We start from the raw sequence: 8,815 nt of genomic DNA, 5'->3' as shown, positions 1-8,815 counted from the left end.
TTCTGAACATCAGATCCAAATAATACCACTGCAGATCTCTTTGCTCTTGGTGCTTCAATTTGAATTTGTTTTACAACATCTAAATGGGTAAATATCTGTGATTAAAAATTCAGGTTGGGAAAAATTAGTAGTTATTTTTTTCTTCATGTAATTCAATTGCCTATGAGGCTACTCCAGAGGAAGTTGGTGTTGAACGTAGGAGCAAAGGTGGAGGCATTGAAAGTGAGAAGATTGGAGTGAATCGTGAATGTTAGGTCTCTCTTTTAGGGCCTAATTTCCTACCTTGCTCTTGCCATGCTAGTGCAGCATCTAGTGGATAATTGATACTGGATTTGAGTGGTGTATGCCACATTGTATGGGGAGTGGAGATTTGGTAGAATATGGTAAATAGACAAGAAACCTTAAAAATTCAGGATCAGCGCCTATTTAGGGGGTGAAGGCCTCATGTTTGTGTGGTTGTCTCCTTGTAAGCAAACGTTTTTGGTCCACATGAAAACAGATGAATAAACTGAGATGTTAAGGTTGGCTCCTCTTTAAGAGTGAAGAAAAAGTTTTGGATGCTAACCCTGATTTTTCTTCAGGTTGTTCTTTTGAGTTGTTTTAGTTTAGCATTGTTGAAGTATTTCTCCTAAATTCTCGACTTGAGGTGGTAGCATCTGATGGATGGCTATGATCCCGTCAATTTAAATTGTTTGAGTTGAAGGCCTCATGTTTGTGTGTCTGGCTCCTTGGAAGCAAAAGTTTTTGGGTACTAACATGAAAACAGATGAATAAAACTGAGATGTTAAGGTTGGCTCCTTCTTAAGGGTTGAAGAAAAAGTTTTGGATGCTAACCCTGATTTTTCTCCAGGTTGTTCTTTTATGTTGTTTTAGTTTAGCATTGCTGAAGTACTTCTCCTAAATTCTCGATTTGAAGTGGTAGCATCTGATGGGTGGTTATGATCCTGTCAATTTAAATTGTTTGAGTGGGCGGCTTATGTCTGTAGGCAAACTTAGATGATGCTGGACGTATCCCATATCCACACCTAATTTACTGGTTCTTGATATCCAGATTATTGTTCAGATTATTTATTTATTTATTTATTTATTTTATTTTTTTGGGGGAGGGGGAGTATATTGGATACAATTTCTAGATGCACACTTGCTTCTAAAACCAATACCAGAACTCATGTAAAAGAGCATACAAATTGTCAGGTTTTGGAGTTTTTGCTGCTTTTGATACACCAAAGGTCATAGGAGCCAAGTAAGATTATTATGACCCACTTTTCAGAGCTTTTATTGTTCTATCTAGGATGCTGGTAGAATGACTGGATGAACATGGTGAAAGGTTGATTAAGTCTTATTGGCAGTTGCCGGGGTTCAATCTTATGGTGCCTGAGTTTGTTAATATTGTTGCTGTTAATTTTTTGCAAGGTTCTCCATATTTATATTTTTTAGATTGCTTTTACATTGGTGCCTTTCTTCTTTTCTCTCTTTGGCGTATTGCCGTTCAAGAACTATGTCAGTCCCATTCTTCGGGTTATGGTTCCCCCTCCTTGTGAAGTACAAGTGGTTTTTCGATCTATAGTTATACATGAAAAACAGGTTTTACTGATCAAAAAAGGAAGGATGCACCTTTGGTGCACCAGTTACCAGGCCCTCGGTAAACAAAGGGCGGCTTATGTGGAGCAGAAAACTGCTGAGACTTTTCAATTACCTTTCTCATGTATATATAAGACTGAATCCACTTGATATGTAAAAAGGATTCTAATCCTTAACTTTTCTAGGAATCCTTCATCTGTGGTTGCATGCTTCCCTTTCTTTTATAGGAATGACAGAGGTAAAAAACCACCTATGATTAGGGCTGGAAGTGGGCTCGGGCCGGCCCGAAGCCCATCGGGCCGGGCCGTCCGCGGGCCGGGCTCGGGCTGAATGAGTAAGCATTTCGGGCCGGGCTCGGGCTAAATGAGTAAGCCCATATCTATTTCGGGCCGGGCTCGGGTATTTCATTGGCCCGGCCCGGGCCCGTCCAAGCCCGAGTGCGCTGCCAGCCCGACTCGCAGGCCCGAATGAAGTGATTTGCCCCAAGCCCCCAAGTGACCGAGTCCCGACCCCCGTTGCCCCTATCGGCTATCAGCCTCACCCGATTCACCCCATACCATTTGCAGAGGCGGAGGCGCGGAGCCGCGGAGGCCGGAGCGGACGAGCGGTGGAGGTGACGAGGCGTGGTCCGCGTGGAGCTCGGGTTTCTCCGATCGTCGTCGTCGTCGACCGGTCGTCGTCGTCGTCGACCGTCCGTCCGTCCGAGCTCGGCGGAGTGGTGAAGAGGAGTTCCGACCACCCTATCATCGGCCAAGCTAGGTTTTGAGGTACGATTACTTAGTATCTTCTTCCGTTCTTCATTTTGGTTGGGATTTGCAGAGGATTAGAGCGGACGAGCGGCGGAGGCATGGAGCTAGGGTTTCTCCATCCAAACTCGGCGAAGCGGTGAAACCCTAGTTCTGAGGCAGCCGTCGTGGACGCGTCGTCGACCGTCCAAGCTCGTCGTCGACCGTACTCGACCGTCCAAGCTCGTCGTCGACCGTACTTCAAGGATTATTGCAAGTTGAAAGGCCTAATGAATGGTTTTGATCTAAAAATCCTTGAAGTACGGCAGTAGTGATGATATAGAAAAGCTTGAAAAAACATTAGAGGCAATTGTTGATAGGAATGCCTGGAGAAAGAGGATTTTTAAATATTCTAATGTTTTTTGAGTTCAGTTATACTTGACCAGAAGAAATGTAAGTTAAACAAGTCCATCATCAATATTTAAGGCATTCTGCGGAATTTGATTCTTAACAAATGATGGCAGCCAGAATTATGATCATTAGAAGCAAGTGCACAGAAAAATTCCCCTTTTTTCCTTTCTGAGGGAATGAATTAAAGGTCTGTTTTTATTCTAACATTCTCAGAGGTCTTAGGTATAGCATGTGGAAGAGGATGGAACTCAGAGAAAGAGAAGAAATTAGATTGCTTATAGATGATGGGAGGATGGCTTCCTCTTGCTCTCCTCCTTCTATTATTCTTTCTTCTTTTTCATCCATACGTCTGTGTAGAATCTGTCATGAAGAGGAGGAAGAGAGCTCCACAAGCATGGAATCTCCCTGTGCTTGTTCTGGGACTTTGAAGGTAATAATCTCTGGTTTTGGTTTGCTATGAATTCATTTGAGATCTATTCATCAAAAAATGATCTTTATTTGCTAATATTGCTGATTTGGTGTTCCCCTGTTCCAGTTTGCTCACAGGGAATGCATACAGAGGTGGTGTGATGAGAAACGGGCCGGGCTGGCCCGTTTGGGCTAGCCCAAACGGGCTCGGGCCGGGCTCGGGCCGGGCTCGGGCCTGGTTCCTTTAAGATTTTTCGGGCCCGGGCCCGGCCCGAAGCCCGGAAAAAAATTTCGGGCCGGGTTTGGGTAGGGGTTTGGCCCGGCCCAGCCCGGCCCACTTCCAGCCCTACCTATGATGGTTTCATAACTTATGTTGCTTTACATATTTATTTTATCTGTGATTAAGCAATCCCAAAGTTTCCTTTCTGATACGGTCATTTCATGCAAGGCAATTCATTTCTTTTTCTTATTTTGATCACATTTACATATCCTATTTCTTTTATCCAGGTTGTTGATGGGCTTATAATATAATTTGAAGAGTGAGGTAGATTTTAGAAATAGAAGGGAGAGGAATCTTCAATGGATGGTTCTCCAAATCATGCTGAAAAATGACTAAAATGAGGAGGATGCATTCAGATGCTCTTTCTCTTTGCTTGCCTCCATCGTTTAGTCCATATACTTTCTTTTACTAAACAAAGTGGCTTAGACTTTAGATATTGGTTGAACAATTAAGTCTTCCATCTGTTCATTGAAAGGAGGGGACACTTGTGTCCAAGTCATCTCTTTGTATCACACTCTTGACATGTGCACTTAGCAATACTACCGGTTTATGCATTGTTACATGTATTTCCCAGCTCAATATTCTTACAAAATGTAGGTTCATGTTTAAGGAGGGATAATTCTTAGGTAAGCCACGCAGTCTTTTAGATAAAGTAGTTAAAAAGGCATACTTGATATTATACCTATGAAATTAGCAAATAATAAAGGAACTATATATTTTTCATATCATAATCTAAATGATATCGAACTTCGTTTGCTTGATTATGGATAAAATTAAGTTCCTTTATTTATTTGGCATGTTTGGAACACAAGTACATAGATATGCCCCCTTGTTGTATGTGTATGTAGGGAAATAATAATGCTTTCAATGCGCGATGGGACAAATTTATGGTGCCTACCATCTATGGTTAGTCTGTGCTTTCAGTACTCGTGCCTCTATAGTGTAGAATGTGGCATAGCTTGTCCAGTACATTTTGTTGTAGCCAATAGAATTAGCTCTATGGGTCCGAGCATCCTGTGCAACAACACATCGATAGGGGTGCATCATATTTTATATCCTTGTGCATTCAGTAGTTTGGATAATTGTGGAGGTTATGGATGATCTGCTACAAACCAAGAAGCCACGGATCCTGTCTGCTACTACTAAATATGGGATTCTAGGACAACCTTGTACTGTGTTACTTGGACAATCATGTCCAGCTCCTAGAATCTTTGTCGAATACATATGTGACTCTTGGATACTTGTCAACTTTCTTTCCTTTTTTTTTTCTAATTGCAACTTTTAAGAATCATTAGAGTTGGACTCCTCTTATAATGAGTTTGACCAACTATAACAATGTTAGAAGTGAAATTTTCTTCTTTTTAAAGAATGGTTAAGAATATGGGTATGAAAATAATTCTGCAGGATGTGATCTTCCAAAAACCCTTGATAGTGTTCTAAAAAGCGGTGCATAAAGCTGCACATGTGGATGTGTTCCCTTGACCACACTGCATTGCCTATATGCAATTATATTATGCATTGTGCTGCATATGGGCTGAAAAAGCAGTCTGCTTAGCTCTATGCAGCCGTATATGTGGCCCACTTTATACTGTGCGACTGCTTGTGGCTCATTTAGCATTAAGGGCCTACTACGTGGCCCACTTTTATGCAGGCCTGTGCCACTGAAGCATGTATAGGCTGATAGTTAGGTTCAACGTGTGTTTCAGTTATGTTATAACTATTGCTGTTAGTACTAAATGCTAGGCAATAAGCACTATTTGTTAATACGTTGTTGTTATTAATATTGATATTATTTACTCAAAAAGAATATTACTTCTGTGCTGTCACTTTTATCATTGTTAATATATTTCATTTGTTTTTATATAGTTAAAGGATATTAATTGCATGCATGCCTGTATATGCAGCGAGCATACTGCGTGCACAATATGGTCCGTTGACCGCCTGCTTATCACAAGTGTCTTTTAAAACACTTAAACTAATTTGAAAGTTTGGATGCGAAACATTCATATCAGACGACCTTAATAAATAATCTCTTTTGTTGCTTGCTTTTCTATATATATATATGAGAGATAACATTAACCTCTTCTAGGTATTCCATATCTTGTTTACCCCCTTGTCCAGGACACTTGCAGCATTGGTAGAAAGATCGTGGCATTAGGTATTCCAAAATTTTGCATAATCCTGGGCCAGGCATGCTATTTGTGTATAGCAACTTAGTTACTAGAAGCAAATGCAAGTGCAGGAGCAGATTCAGGTGAGGGTGTGGGAACATAGGTTTCTTAAAACTTCTTAATAAGGAAGCTGGTGTGAGAACAAGTTTCCAGGGAGATTTTGAAGCAGGTGCAGCACCCATAGTGGCAAATTCTGGCTTCTGAGTTAGCCCGCGGATGCAACCATGCATGTGAACACTCCAGAAAAGAGATGGAGGTTCAAGAAGCTCTTGTAGATGTTGGTATTACAGCATCGGTCACTATTCTCGTGATGGACAAGCTTTCTGCAAATGTTGTGTTGTATAAGAGTTTTTGATATATTTTCCTAGATCCAGGTAATATTTGCAAATCACGACGCCATTTAAATCATTAACTTTCTATGTCTATGTTGCGAATGTTTGTTTCCCTAGATCCAGATAATACAATGCAACATCAGGAGGGCGTTTTAAGTCAAATGGGTTCATTTGTTTACCTATGTTAGTTTCTTATCTTCATGTTCTAAAATGCTCCTTATGCTTTCCATGGGTAAATAACTCTTTTGTTTAATATTAAATTCTATGTCGAGGAATAGTATTGGTCAATGTTCAAGCCTAGGAAGCATACCTTCGTCTCCTAATCCTTGAGTTTGTGTTGAACATGTCCGCTGGTAAGGACGTCCTCGCTCTAGCTTCGCTGGAGGTTGATCTCTCCAGCACTGAGCCTGGGAACGCAGTTACGGTGAAGTGGTGTGGAAGGCCAGTGTTCATAAGGCACTGGACTGAGGATGATGTCAAGTTGGCAGTGTGGATGTGACATTGCTTCGTGATCCTCAGGAAGATTCAGCTAGAGAGGAACCCTGACTGGCTTGTGGTGGTTGGGGTCTGCACCCCCCTGGGATGAATTCCTCTACCCAATGGAGATTTGGTGGTTGGTTTTGCCGGTATAATTAGTCATATTATGGTGTCTCTGGTAGGATTTGCAAAAGCCCAGCTCCATTTTCCCTGGAGGTGCCTCAGTATATTTTCTTGGATGAGAACAAGTTGCTGATTAGCTGAATTCTCTGTTTTAAGTGGAGATGGTATGGTTCGCAAATCTAATATATGTATCACTTTTCTCAGTTGGATATTCCAATGACCAGTTTTTCTGGCATTGGATCGTGAATAGGACCTGTTCATCTTGGTGGGTTTATGGTTTTGAGTCGTCATTATGGTGTGACATTTGTGTACTGCAGCTCTAGGTTTTCAAGCAGTAAATTTATCAGTACAATGTTCTATTAACTTCATGCTGTGTTCAGAAGGGAACCATACATTTTGGTCATCAATAGTCTCCTCATACCTGAGAAGCAAATTGTAGATTGACAAGCCTCATCGGTTTCCATTATGCTAGGAGGCCATGGTACATATATTAGAGAGCTCAATGTTATGGTTGTCAAATTGGTTTTTGTTGGGATACATTAAATTTATCAGATAATTGTGTGGATACATAGGGCTTCACTTTTGTCCCTGTTTATAGTTAATTGGTTTATCCATCTCTATCTTATTCTTTCTTTTAGCTTGAGCTCCCGTGGAGGGAGCATTGTTATGCTTTGCCATTTTTTCAAATCTGGATTTGTATTGGTCTTGATATGGAGGACTGATAATAATTGCAACTAGCATATGTGGTTTATCTGAAAGGAAGGTGCATCTCTATTTCATCAATTATGATTGTTTAAAGTGAATTTGAGAAATTAATTCTTTGATTTAGATTATATACCTTTTCTTCCCAAGTCATTATTAGAAATTGAACATACAGACTAGTTGATGAAAAGGATATCCCTTCAGGATATTTGATGGAACCCTTCTGTCACACTCCTTATTCAGAATCAATCATTGCAGATTTTGCTTTGATGGTAGAGGTTGTGCTGTTAAATTGCCTTCAGGCTAGGGTCCTGTCAAAAAAAATAAACTGATTCAGCACTGACACAGCTTTGATTTGCTTTGCTATAGCCAATGGGAAACTAGACCTTGCACCATGCGCTTCAAAGGAACAAACCGAGAAGAGGTTCACCTTCAGGAAGATGCAGTGATTCTGTCGAAAAACCCAAAATTGGCGGCCTTTCCTTGTTTGTCTTAGCCTCACCTTCAATATCCACTAATGCTATATTTCTCTTTTTCTCCATTCATCCTCAATCCCTTTGAGAGCAACCCAAATGTAATCTGTTGTAGTCAGGGAGTGACCAAGGACGAAGGTGAAGATAACTATTAGAGGTAAGATGAGAGCACCATGATGGAGAGGGGGTGGCCTGTTGGCAAGGGGTGAGAAGAAGAGGAAGAGAGGGGAGGGGCAGAGGCGGTTGCGGGATTGATCTCTTTGAGGGTATAAAAAATTTGTATTTACTGTTGGATGGATATGACTTAATCTATAGGGTAAGAACTTTTAGGGTTTAATTGGAAGATGTCCGAGGAATAAAGTGTGTTTAACATGTATTGAATTTCATGATAATTTGATTTTTATTTCAAAAATGAAATTGTCCTTTCACTTTTTTATGTATTTAGAGAGTGGATAGGGGTAAAATATATCAATTAGAAGAGATATCTTTCTCTTCTTCCACCGTATGGTGGAATAGAATAGACTTATATTGTTGAGTCACACTTATTTCTTCTTACAGTATATGTGAGAACTAGGCCAAAATGGGCCTATCTTGGATCAAAGTTGGCAGGCCCAACCGACTGTCATTTGAAAATTCAAAAAAAAAGAGGAAGAAAAAAATAGTCCCTTGCTATTATCTCTCCTTTTCAGATCAAACCAAAAGCTCCGAGTAAACTCAGGTCAAGTCTCTTTTCTTATGTTGGTCGATTCAGGCCGAATAGGCCATGCTCCTAACTGGACCTAAACTAACTGGATTAGGCTAAAAAGACCAACTGGCCTTATATCGGGTATCTCTCTTTTTCGTATGTTGGTTGACCCATTCCAAATAGATCAGGCCCTTAACTGAACTCAGACTAAGTCACTCTCTCCTTTCTATATCTGCTGGTTGACCCGGACCGAGCCTAATTGCTTTTAGTTAGTCTAATTTTCCTTATTGGATAAATTAGATCTAACCTAAAAACTTTAATTTGATAAGGTGGAAATCTAGATCCGGATAGCAAGGAGGCGTGATCGAGACTGGTTCCAATGCATTCAGGTAATCACGAACCCCACCTCCTGATGAAATTCATGTGTTAGTGTTAAGTTATAATTAA

At 40.7% G+C, this 8,815-nt stretch overlaps 1 long non-coding RNA gene across 1 annotated transcript; it reads left to right on the top strand.

Annotated features, from left to right (window-relative positions):
• Positions 1-3,687: 3,687 nt before the first annotated feature.
• Positions 3,688-7,075, top strand: LOC113461068 (uncharacterized). Its single transcript, XR_015971925.2, has 2 exons — positions 3,688-5,950; positions 6,267-7,075. It is a non-coding gene; the product is annotated as an uncharacterized LOC113461068 (long non-coding RNA).
• The last annotated feature ends 1,740 nt before the right edge of the window (positions 7,076-8,815 follow it).

Source organism: Phoenix dactylifera, chromosome 12 (assembly GCF_051530095.1).
Source record: "Phoenix dactylifera cultivar Ajwa chromosome 12, Ajwa_hap1_PhDact_Kaust_v1.1, whole genome shotgun sequence".
NCBI lineage: Eukaryota > Viridiplantae > Streptophyta > Magnoliopsida > Arecales > Arecaceae > Phoenix > Phoenix dactylifera.
Note: the sequence above shows the minus strand (reverse complement) of the source record. Positions and strands in the feature narration are given on the sequence as shown.